The following is an 11,840-nucleotide window of genomic DNA, read 5'->3' as shown; positions in this document are numbered from 1 at the left end:
AGAACCTTCAACCAAAGCCATGTTCGCGATGAAAATAGTTTCCTTTACTAAGGACAGGCCATGTATATACAGTCGGTTTTGTTGCAGTCTGCTAAATCCATATGCGCCTTGAAAAAAACATGGTTTAATTTGCAGAGCCTCACGTGTTTCAAGTATGAATAAGAACTATGAACTCTTTTTGTGCCATTCAAACACATATCCAGAGTTTTTCTTTCTTAGTACATGTTGTCTAAAGTAACATTTGCCCAGAGAGAGAGAGAAGAGCATACCCCTCTCTCATTATGATTATTATTAAAAGGTATTAAATTCAAAATAGACAATTTCATTTACTTGAAGCACTTGAAGAAAGAGAACTTAGACATACTTTTACGCAATGCTCATTTAATTTGTGAAGGACTACGCAATGATCATTTAAACGGTGAAGGACAAAAATATTCTACCGTCTCTGAATGATGAACTAAACTAAATAAGAAATATACGCAGTAAATTCTTTCAAAGTAGAAAAGGGATCTTACATCAAATAAGGCATTACAACAAACATGGTGTTATCTTAGTAAAAGAAATTACATCATTAGAAGAGAAAAGGGAAGAAAACCAAACATGAGATTGAGATTAATACATCTAGGAGGAGGTCGTAGACATCACTGTGATCATTTGGCGGCCTGGGGAGCAAAGGATCCATGGTTTTTATATGCCTTGTCCGGCTGAGTAGTTGACATGGAAACATCGTCTCTACCATCTCGATGGCTTAGACCTAGGGTACGGATGTTCATCTCGGCCCTCCCCAGCTTCCATCAATGGATTTTTATAGTCAGGGTTAAAGACTGAGAGGCCCTATGCATGTTCAAAGATGCGAGTAGCATATCCAATACAAATCGAGAAAAGGAAAAGATAAGACCACAAACATCACAATCATTCATGACACAAAGAACATGCACTGATGAGTAATGATATACTGAAAATTTCCTTTCTTTGTTTTTGTTAGCCCTTGTTTTTCGAATATACATCGAGGCACTCAGGTTGTACTCATATCTACAACTCAATCTCGTAGCTCTTTTCACTTTACAACCTACAGATAGATTGAACAAATGGAGATTGCTATATGGTAGACTACCGATATATTACTAACTTTACAAAATCCCTCGCATCCTCTCAATTTCTGTTCCTATGGAATTCATTGTCATTAGGCACCTTTTGACCATTATATCCAGAATCGAACGGTTTGGGGTATGCCAGAGGGTTTCAGAATCTCCTGAGAAGCACCAAATGCTTTATTTCACTCCAGTTTACATCATGACCATCAAATCCTGATCATGCAGCCAACAATGACATGCCTTTGGTGCCTTTGTTGCACAAAGGCAGAGGATATGCATCCCTCAGTTATGTATGCTAACGCCTAGATCATATTCCATCTTGTTGGCACATGCAATCAGGCATTGGGAAGGTGTATATGGAATCATTAGGTTTCCTGAATGCGATGCCCCTTATGTCACTATGGTGCAGTATTTCCAGCATGTGGTGCTTGAATCGACTCCATCTGCAGTTCAAAGAAACAATTTGAGTTTTCATATACCACTATATCCATTTACACGTTACGAAAAGATGGGCAAATATTTAGAGCATGTATGTGAAGGTCAACTCGGAGATGTATTTCAATTTGTTAACATGGCTAATGCGTTCCGAAAAGTAGGCAATAGCTACAGTCTATGATGGTGAAGGAATAACAAGGGCAATGAACTGCTTCAGCGGTTTGATTTGGTGAAAGATTCCGGCATATACTCAAAACTGAAACTGATTTGGTGTGATTTGTAATACTTTGTTGATAACATAATGGCAGCTAAAACTGACCTGATATTTGGGTCGTCAAAAGATAAGACCAGCTGCCGGTGCGCCAAATGGCGCAGAGACCTGCTGATTCCATGTTAGCGATGAAAATAAATCGATGGTTTAGTTGATTTAGTTACAGGGAAGCACATATGACACACAAATTTAATCTCTTAGTTAGGAAAAACCATGGGGCTTATTGTCTTTGTATACAATAAGATGTACATACACATTTGAATTTGGTAGAATAGAGTTTAAAATCATGATTTGGTAGAATAGAGTTCAAAATCATGCCACTAAAAATACGTGTATCTTTTTAGTAATCTTCTGTCTAGACAAACACACACGCCAAGAACTTAGATCCTTACATATAAAAAAATGCATTTTCACATAGCCCCTTTGTAAGGTCAAAACTAACATGGCAAAAGTGGGTATGGCCTGGGCGCAAGCCATTATCAGAATCTCCTTCCTTGCCTTGCTTAGCATCTTTTCCTTCCACCATTGTATACGTTGCCAAATTCTATCCTTCAGATACGCAAAGACTTTTGTTCTTGATTGTCCCACATACACCAGGAGCCCCGGGTATCTTTCATTCCAAGTCTCATGAGCTAGTCCTAGCTGGTCCAGCATAGCTTTCCGAACATCATTCTTGATATTTTTTACTGAACAAGATAGTAGACTTGTCAAGTTGTGGTGCAAAAATCCAATTAGAACAAACAATTATGTGGGTATTATAGAGCATTGTAACTATTATATATGCGAGTACCTTAAATTAATCGGAAAATAAAGATACAATTATCTACACTGATATATCCATGTTTGTTATCTCACTTGTCGGCGCAGTGACAAAAACTACAGGAAGCAGCCTTAGACACCGATGTGCTGATCACGAATATATCCTCCGTTTCCTCTTGCGACGTCAGCTTCAATGAAATACCACATAGTAGCAAAGGGGTATACGCAAAACAACCTAACAAAAAACAGAGACAAACATTAATCCATGAGTGTCATAGAGAGCATCAGCAAGACACTTGCTCTGTGTGACAGTACGTGCCACTCGAATTCTGGAAGTACTAACCACGGAGATGGGCAAAAAGTTCATGGTCAATATTGTGATTGATCAGCAACCATAGGAGTTTGCTCCATCAAAGAAATTCATAGGCTCAGAAAATTACCACACAAAAGTGATAATCACATTTAGTAGAGAACGTCACATTTCAAAATAGAGATTTTGATTTGCGCTTTCACCTTCTGCTCCTTAGATATATACATGTCAACAAGTCAAAGTAGATGACAAAAAGAACAAAGAATCTACCACTCAGAAGTGAGAATCACATATTCAGTAGAGAAATCTCATTCCCAAATAGAAATATGCAAGCTTCTAAATATTAGTTTGGAAGGTACCTCAAATCAAGATATACACACTCTATTCTAATGGGACGCAAGCTCATAAAAATGGTTTTGCGGGCAACTCAAACCAAGATATACACACTTTATTCTAAAAGCTGAAAATATAATATATGTTATAACCACAATCTCAAGGAAAAATAGAACTGCAACAAACTGTAACACGACAGTAATCAAGGTTTTCAGTATCACACTGTGGATCATAGTATTGAACAATAAGAAGATATTACTGAGAGAAAACAATAAGAATCGCACCATGTATCATAATCTAATACCACCACTATCATATCGCGCTAAATATTAATGAGTTGTTACCCGTTAGAATCACAAGAATGATATTTAATTTGTTTGATATTCACATTCATAACATAGGGCTCTTTACCAATTGGTCACAACCAGCCTGTGTACAACATTTTTGAGGGGAAACAGCAGGATTGCTAAGGCAACACAAATCAACAACAGCTGGAAGCATAGTTTTCAAGATGGTCTCAGTTCTAAAATTCATAGGTATTAAAAAAATACCTACATAAATCTCACAAAATCACAACATAACAAGAATCTGAAGCTTCATGGAGTTCTTTTCTTTCTATGAATCATGAAGCTTAGTGCAGATTACTGTATCTAAACAGGAGCTTTCTAGCAACACAGACTACCCCAAAAAATTGTACGTATTACATATTACATTATGAAAGCTGCATCGTTTCTTCAATTCTACTCCTCACTTGACATAGTAAACATTTTCTTGAACCAGAATACAAAAGAGTTGTTGTTGCATGCATATGCAAAAAACAGAGCATTAATTCTTCTCCTGGAACAATATTCTTTTGCTAAGCTCTTAAATGTATACTTTCGATACAAATGTGAAACGACCCTTTTTATTGTTGATAGTACTTTTGTGCTTCCATACACATCCTATGAAGAAACGATGTAGGGAAAGGCTGCGTACAATAGACCCAAAGTGGTCGGACCCTTCCCCAGACCCTGCGCAAGCGGGAGCTACATGCACTGGGGCTGCCCTTTATACACATCCTATGATGCACGCATCCTGAAAAAATAAGATGGGCTAAAGCAATTTGACTCGAACCGAGGACAGTTTTACCAATTCTAGAACTTGTTCCTTTCTGAACCAAGCATCAACCACATATAGCAGTGAAGCAACAATACCCATTTCTCCAAAAATCCAATCATGTTGCCACTCACACAAAACACAGTAAATCAAAAAATCATGTTAAATCTAAACCAGAACACACGACAAACCTGATTGGGAAGGGGAAGAAGGATTGGGGCAGGTCACCTAAGCAAGAAAGATCACGAGCGACAAAATCCTACATGATGCAGTGTGGTGCAGAACAACCTCATCGGGAAATTCATGGACGCCAAACAATTTAGGAATGATGCCTGAAATTGAAACGTTCCACAAGGCACCCAAGAATTACCTAAAGCACTTTCAAATTTGAAACAATGTAATATAGACAACAGGGAGATGAGTATGTACACATGGTGCTCACCTAAACTACCGATGCTAATTCTTAAATTTGTAAACCAAACATTGACTGGGAGCCTTCACACCACTTGAAACCATTTCCTTGAACTACTTGAATAGGAAATTTAAGACGAGAACACAAAAGAGTTGCTGCTAGATGCATATGCAAAAAAACGGAGTAGTAATCCTATGTGCCTATGTTTGGCTGATCATATGTACCTATGTGGTGCCGTGATGACAACATACTTGCCACTTCTGACTTTAGATTTGAAGCAATCTTTCAACTAAAATATTTTATACTAAATGCAGAAACCATTGCCAATATAACTCTTTTTGTGGCAGTCAATTTTCCTATGCAGCTCCTATATTTACCAATTATCATGCCCTACTATTTATCCAGGGCAAGTAGTCCAGCAAAGGTTCACAAATGTTCACAGTAAAGAAAAATATAAAAATTCTAGATAACATAGCCAATGTTTATAACTGAAGATTGCTATGGTATGGTTCATCATCAGGTACTTTTTATCTTAAGGTATAGATGAAACTTTCCTGTAGAAGAAATACACTTCAAAAGATGAATTGTCGTAATAATTGGAATAGAGGCTAGATTTCTAAATATGGAAAACAGAAGAAGAAAATGGTTGCAATCAAACCTGAAATCATGTCTACCCAAATACAGTTTCCATTAGCTTATTCTGGAAACTGGAACAATAATATAACAAGTCATCAGGCAGAAACAGAATCACCAACTGTACTAAAAAATATTTCAGAGAAAGCAACATTAAAGAGAAGCTTAGCCGCCATCCTAAAAATCCTGGAAAGTAAGTGGCTTCAGATGCATGACCGACATACACCAGTAACCATGCAAATAAGCTAGACAATGGAAGAACTCAACAAATAGTACAAAATCCTACCAACACAATCTTCTAGTGCGCGTAGCAGCAGCTCAATGACTTTCACAAATTAGATAACAATCTGGGTCTTCATTCAAGTTCACGGTGAAGCAGACTACAAAATAGTGATATAAGAAAAGCAACCCGAACTTGGTGGTATGTAATGAAGACGACAAATAATAAATGCGTCAGTGGAAATGAGATCAAAATACTGCCCCATTTATAAATGCATCACACAAAATGAGATCAAAATACTGCCCCATTTGCTGCCTTGATGCCTCTTTTCAAATCCTCAATGACTGAATGATCAGGATGTCACTGGACTCACTCCCTGGCCAGCATAGCAGCAACATCAGTAGGTCAGCAGCAGCAAGCAACAAGGTCAGTATACAACAAAGCATAACTGCATCAGGCCATCAGCAGCCCAACACCCAGCGACAAAGCACCCAGCAAGCACGCACACAACAAGCAAGAACACACGCACACAGCACGACAGAAGCAAGCAAGCACACAGCACACATCATACAAGCAGCAAGCAGGGCAGGAGATGGAGGGCCACAGTGGCGACCCGCACACGTCATGTGGGGTACGGAGAGGAGAGAGAGCCCTACCTTGGTTGGTGTCGTTCGTCCAGGGAATGAACCAGCGCAGGAAGACTGCGATGCAAAATCCTCCTTGGGTCGCGCACTGGATATGGGGCTCGATTGGCTGGCGACGGAAGTTCTCATACCATCTCCATGGCAAAATTGGTGGCGAGTGAGGCCAGCGACAGCGAATAGCCCCTAACCGGGGACGGTGAATGGTACCTAGCCGGCGGCACCACCTCCAAGATGGGCGGCCTGCTCCTTCACCCTATTGCCGGCCTCCTCCCTCTTCCCTTGTTTCCCCTCGTCGCCCGCCTCGCCTGCTCCTTCACCCCACCACCGGGCTTGCCTAACCATCGCGAGATCTCGAACCAAGCACCGTCGATGGCCGAGGAGGACGGATGGAGGAGGAGGGGAGGGTCGCGGTGGCTGTGTCGGCGAGGGATTGGGGGAAGAGGAGGGAGGGTGCAGCAGCTGTGGATTGGGGAATGGTATTCGTGCGGACGCCCATCACGCACGTCGTGTGCGCCAGTGCGCGCCGCGGGAGGAGTGGATTGGTGGAACCATCTTGCACCTTCCTGATGGTTGCGCCAGATCCGGAACCAGGCGCCGCCGATGACCGGATAAACAACGGAGAGAGGGAAGTCGAGGTGGGGAAGCAGCAATGGTGGTGGAGGAGGAGTAGGCGGCAGCGAGGCCCTGGTGACGAGCGGGGAGGAGGGAGGGGCAGTGGATCGAGGGGAAAGTGGGAGCTAGGGTTGTGCGGCGCCTGGTGTGCGAGCGAGATTGGGTGTGTAGCACGCAGAACAGATTGGGAAAAGTGTCGTTCACGCGGAAACGGCCAACCCAGCCAACGAACACGAGGCGCGAGCCCACTCGTCATTGGCCAGTCAAAACGACCGCGAGGTGAAAAATTTGTTACAGCGAGGTGAAGATCCGACGATGAGGACACGCCAGCATCCCCCGACCCCCGTGTCCCTCCCTCGAGGCGACACGGGGAAACCTACTGCGCCGCCGGCGGCCTCCCCCATCCTTCCCCCCCTCCTCGCCGCCGCCGAGGGCCGCTGCCGGGCAAAGCCCGGGCAGTGCCGGTGGCGGCGGGGATTCTCCCGGCGCGACTCCCTCCTCTCTGGCCATGGCGCGGGGTTTCCGGCGAGTTCCCTTGGCGGCGAGGTGCTGCGTAGGTTCGGCGGAGGCTCGTCGTGGTGGCCGTGGTGGTGGTCTGTGCCTCGTCCGGTGAGGTTGCCTGTGGCTGCGGCGACCTGGGCTTGGTCCCGTCCCAGTCCGATCCGATCTGGATCTGGATTTGGCCGGCCTGGCTTTGGTTGTTGCTGCCGGCAGGCCTGGTGGCGTTGTGCCTCCACGGCCGTTGGGCACCGCGGTGGTGCAGACGGCTGGTGGGGGTGTGGCTGTGGCGTGGTGCGGTGCGCTGCACGGCGGGGGAGGCGTGGTGGAGAGCAGAAGACTTGGCAAGGGCAGGCAGTGGTCAGTGGCGCAGGCTGGCGGCGCCCGGGGCGCGGGTCCGGGGATCTCGGCCCGGATCTGGTGTGCTTCCTAGGGGTGCTCACGGCAGGGAGTGCGGCGATTGTCCCCGTAGCCTTACGTGGGGCGTAGCAGGATGGAGGGTGCTGGGGGTACACCGACACTGGCTGTGGCGGCGGTGCGAGCGCAGCCATGGCGGCAGCGGCGCTGCGAGGCCTGGCCAGGAAGGGTCTTGGCGGGCAGCGGGCGTTCGGCTGCTGCCGTGTGAGGCGTGCGACGATGCCTCGGCGGTGTGGGTGCCGGAGTGTGGTCGGAGGTGCGAGTCGGATCCATTTTGGTGGCAGTCCCCTGGCGCGGGTGAAGGCCACCATGGCGGATCTGGCTGTGCACCGCTTGGTGGTTGCTGCGGTTCCTTGTCGAGGTTGAAGGTGATGGCTTTAGGCGTGTTCCCTCAGCAGTGAGGGGGGCTTCGATGGCAAATTGCTGCGGCGACGGCGGTGTGAGGCATCTGTTTGGGACTGGCCGGGATCTTGGAGACGTGGAGATGTGCGATGCTACGGATGAAAATCTTTTTCGGTTGCGGCCGGACCGGCGTTGATGGCGCCCACGGGTGTCATTCACCTTCCTGGAGGCTTCGCCGAGTGCAACGCAATCTTCCTCGCGACCTTGTATCGGTTGCTGTCTCCGGGGCGAAAGCCTTGATTCGTAGGATCGGCATGATGGCAACGTCCTTGAGGTTGTTACTTTGTTGGGAGCATTGTGCTGGGAGACTCGAGGTCCCATGATGCGCTCCTCCGGCGTTCACCGTTGCCCGGATCTTTCTCCTTCGGCGCCATGTACGGTCGTCGCCGGCTTATCCAAGGAAGCTGGAGTTGCTGTTCTTCGGAGGTCTTCAGCGTCGGACGAGACGCGGCTAGGGGTTTGATGTAGGGTAGGCTTTTTGTGTCGTAGTTGTGTTGTCGTTTTGTCATGTTTGGTTGTCCTTGTTCGAACCGGGTGTGGAGTGGGTCGCCTTCGTTGTTCACAGCGAGTGGCTGACGTTATTGTATGTCTCATTTCTCTTCTTCTATAAAGCTAAGGTACGCAGTTTGCGTACCCTCGAAAAAAAAAGACGAGGACACGCCAGAAGGGCAAATCCAACGGCCCACGAAGGCCCAATTGGGGGAGCCTCCTAGAGGTGAGTTGGCTAGCTTTTTTTTAAATGAGCTCTGATAAATTTACTACAGCGTAATATTTTTCTCATAATTTTTGGAGTTAGGAAAGTATTGATACTCTTGCATTCTTTACAGACTATACTGTTTTGGTAGGTTGTTGTTATGGTTGCATTGTTTGCATATGTTTGCTTCTTTAATGATTCTATTTGAGGATAGGAGTATTATATATGCAGAGGCATTTAGTATGCAATGTTGAATAATAATTTTAGTGATTTGTTACACTAGAAAATGATAAGGTTTTGCATTGGTTTATACTAACTTATCTCACGAGTTCTTGTTGATTTTGGTGTGGATGAAGCTTTTGATAAAAACAGAAACCATGATATGAGTGGAATTAAGGAGACACAATAGTTCAAGCTTGGAAATTCCCAAGGCACATCAAGATAATATTTCAAGAAGTCTCAAGAATCTAAGCTTGGGGATGCCCCGTTAGGCATCCCACCTTTCTTCTTCAACAACTATCGGTTAGTATCGGTTGAACCTATGTTTTTGCTTCTTCACATGAGTTGTGCTATGCTTGCAATGTCATTTTATTTTGATTTTCTTGTTTTTTGAATACAATACCAATATCTAAAATTCTTAAATGAGAGAGAGTCTTCACATAGTTACATAATTATTTAGCTAATCATTGATCTTCACTTATATCTTTTTGGAGTAGTTTGTCATTTACTCGTGTGCTTCACTTTATCCTATGAATAAATGGTTGAATGAGTTGAATTTCATAAATCTAAAATTATATATGTCTCATTTGCTTATCGCATGGGGAGTAATGACTTCACATATAAGAAGTAGAGGTTGTAAATTTATTGAAGGTTAGCAAGCATCGTATTGGTCATTTGAACAATTCATGAAAGAATATTGAAGGAAGAGAGATTTCACATATAAATATACTATCTTAGACATATTTTATAATTCTGAGCACTCATTAAGTATGACATGATAAAGAGTTGATGTTGGACAAGGAAGACAACGTAATGGGTTATATTTTCTCACATCTCAGTTAAAGTATATTGTCATGGATCATTCAAATATGTGGAGCTTGCCTTTCCCCCTCATGCTAGCCAAATTCCTTGCACCAAGTAGAGATACTACTTGTGCTTCCAAATATCCTTAAACCCAGTTTTGCCATGAGAGTCCACTATCCTACCTATGGATTGAGTAAGATCCTTCAATTAAGTTGTCATCGGTGCAAGCAATAAAAATTACTCTCTAAATATGTATGATCTGTTAGTGTGAAGAAAATAAGCTTTATACAATCTTGTTATGGAAGCAATAAAAGTGACTGACTGCATAACAAAGGTCCATATACAAGTGGCAATATAAAGTGACGTTCTTTTGCATTAAGATTTTGTGTATCCAACCATAAAAGGGCATGACAACCTCTGCTTCCCTCTGCAAAGGGCCTATCTTTTACTTTATGTCTTTTACTTTATGCAAGAGTCAAGGTGATATTCACCTTTTCCTTTTTCATTTTATCCTTTGGCAAGCACCTCGTGTTGGAAAGATCCTGGTATATATATATATATCCAATTGGATGTAAGTTAGCATGAACTATTATTGTTGACATCACCCAAAGGTGAATACGTTGGGAGGCAACACTATAAGCCCCTATCTTTCTCAGTGTCCGATTAAAACTCCATAACCATTAGTATTGCGTGAGTGTTAGCAATTGTAGAAGACTATATGATAGTTGGGTATGTGGAGTTTGCTAAATCAAAGCTATGACATAGACCCTTCCTGGAAATAAGATGAATTACAATTGTTTGATGACTGAGAATGAAGTTTGCTAGTTTTCAAGAAAGTTTATGGTCTATGCTTTAACATGTGAATTGCTTGTTACTTATTCGTGAGAAGTTTTATGAGATGAACTACTGTTATGACATATAATCATGCTAGAAAAGGTGATTGAAATTATCATTGATCAAACTTGTGCACCTGCTAGCATCCACACTTCATAAATTCTTTCTTTTATCATTTACCTACTCGAGGACGAGCAGGAATTAAGCTTGGGGATGATGATACGTCTCCAACGTATCTATAATTTATGAAGCATTGATGCTATTTTATTATTTGTTCTGAATGATTACGGGCTTTATTATACACTTTTATATTACTTCTGGGACTAACCTATTAACCGGAGGCCCAGCCCATATTGCTGTTTTATTGCCTATTTTAGTGTTTCAAAGAAAAGGAATATCAAACGGAGTCCAAACGGCATGAAACCTACGGGAGCGTGATTTTGGAACGAACCTGATCCAGGAGACTTGGAGTGCAAGCCAGGGAAGCGTCGAGGAACCCACAAGATAGGGGGGCGCGCCCTCCACCCTCGTGGGCCCCTCGAGGCTCCCCCGACCGACTTCTTTCGCCTATATATTCCCATATACCCTAGAACCATCAAACAACAAGATAGATCGGGAGTTCCGCCGCCGCAAGCCTCTGTAGCCACCAAGAACGTCTCGGGAGCCCGTTTCGGCACCCTGCCGGAGGGGGTATCCCTCACCGGTGGCCATCTTCATCATCCCGACACTCTTCATGACGAGGAGGGAGTAGTTCACCCTCGGGGCTGAGGGTATGTACCAGTAGCTATGTGTTTGATCTCTCTATCTTGTGTTCTCTCTACGGCAGGATCTTGATGTATCGCGAGCTTTGCTATTATAGTTGGATCTTATGATGTTTCTCCCCCCTCTACTCTCTGGTGATGAATTGAGTCTTCCTCTTGAAGTTATCTTATCAGATTGAGTGTTTAAGGATTTGAGAACACTTTATGTATTTCTTGGCGTGCTTATCTGTGGTGACAATGGGATATCACATGATCCACTTGATGTATGTTTTGGTGATCAACTTGCGGGTTCCACCCATGAACCTATGCATAAGGGTTGGCACACGTTTTAGTCTTGACTCTCCGGTCGAAACTTTGGGGCACTCTTTGAAGTACTTTGTGTTGGTTGAATAG

The 11,840-nt window shown here is 43.8% G+C and overlaps 1 long non-coding RNA gene across 9 annotated transcripts; it reads right to left on the bottom strand.

Moving 5' to 3' along the window:
* Window positions 1-938: 938 nt before the first annotated feature.
* Window positions 939-7,004, bottom strand: LOC123044903 (uncharacterized). 9 transcript variants are annotated; one of them, XR_006420688.1, is made up of 6 exons: window positions 6,219-7,004; window positions 4,740-5,938; window positions 2,591-4,629; window positions 2,243-2,486; window positions 1,849-1,908; window positions 939-1,537 (listed from the first exon to the last, which is right to left on the bottom strand). It is a non-coding gene; the product is annotated as an uncharacterized lncRNA (long non-coding RNA). The 9 variants fall into 9 exon arrangements; XR_006420687.1 differs by having other exon boundaries at window positions 2,591-5,416; window positions 5,629-5,938; XR_006420685.1 differs by having other exon boundaries at window positions 2,591-2,794; window positions 2,903-5,938; window positions 6,219-7,003.
* Between the last annotated feature and the right edge of the window lie 4,836 nt (window positions 7,005-11,840).

The sequence above is a fragment of the Triticum aestivum genome, chromosome 2B (genome assembly GCF_018294505.1).
Source record: "Triticum aestivum cultivar Chinese Spring chromosome 2B, IWGSC CS RefSeq v2.1, whole genome shotgun sequence".
NCBI classification, from domain to species: domain Eukaryota; kingdom Viridiplantae; phylum Streptophyta; class Magnoliopsida; order Poales; family Poaceae; genus Triticum; species Triticum aestivum.
This window is presented reverse-complemented; position numbering and strand designations above follow the sequence as displayed.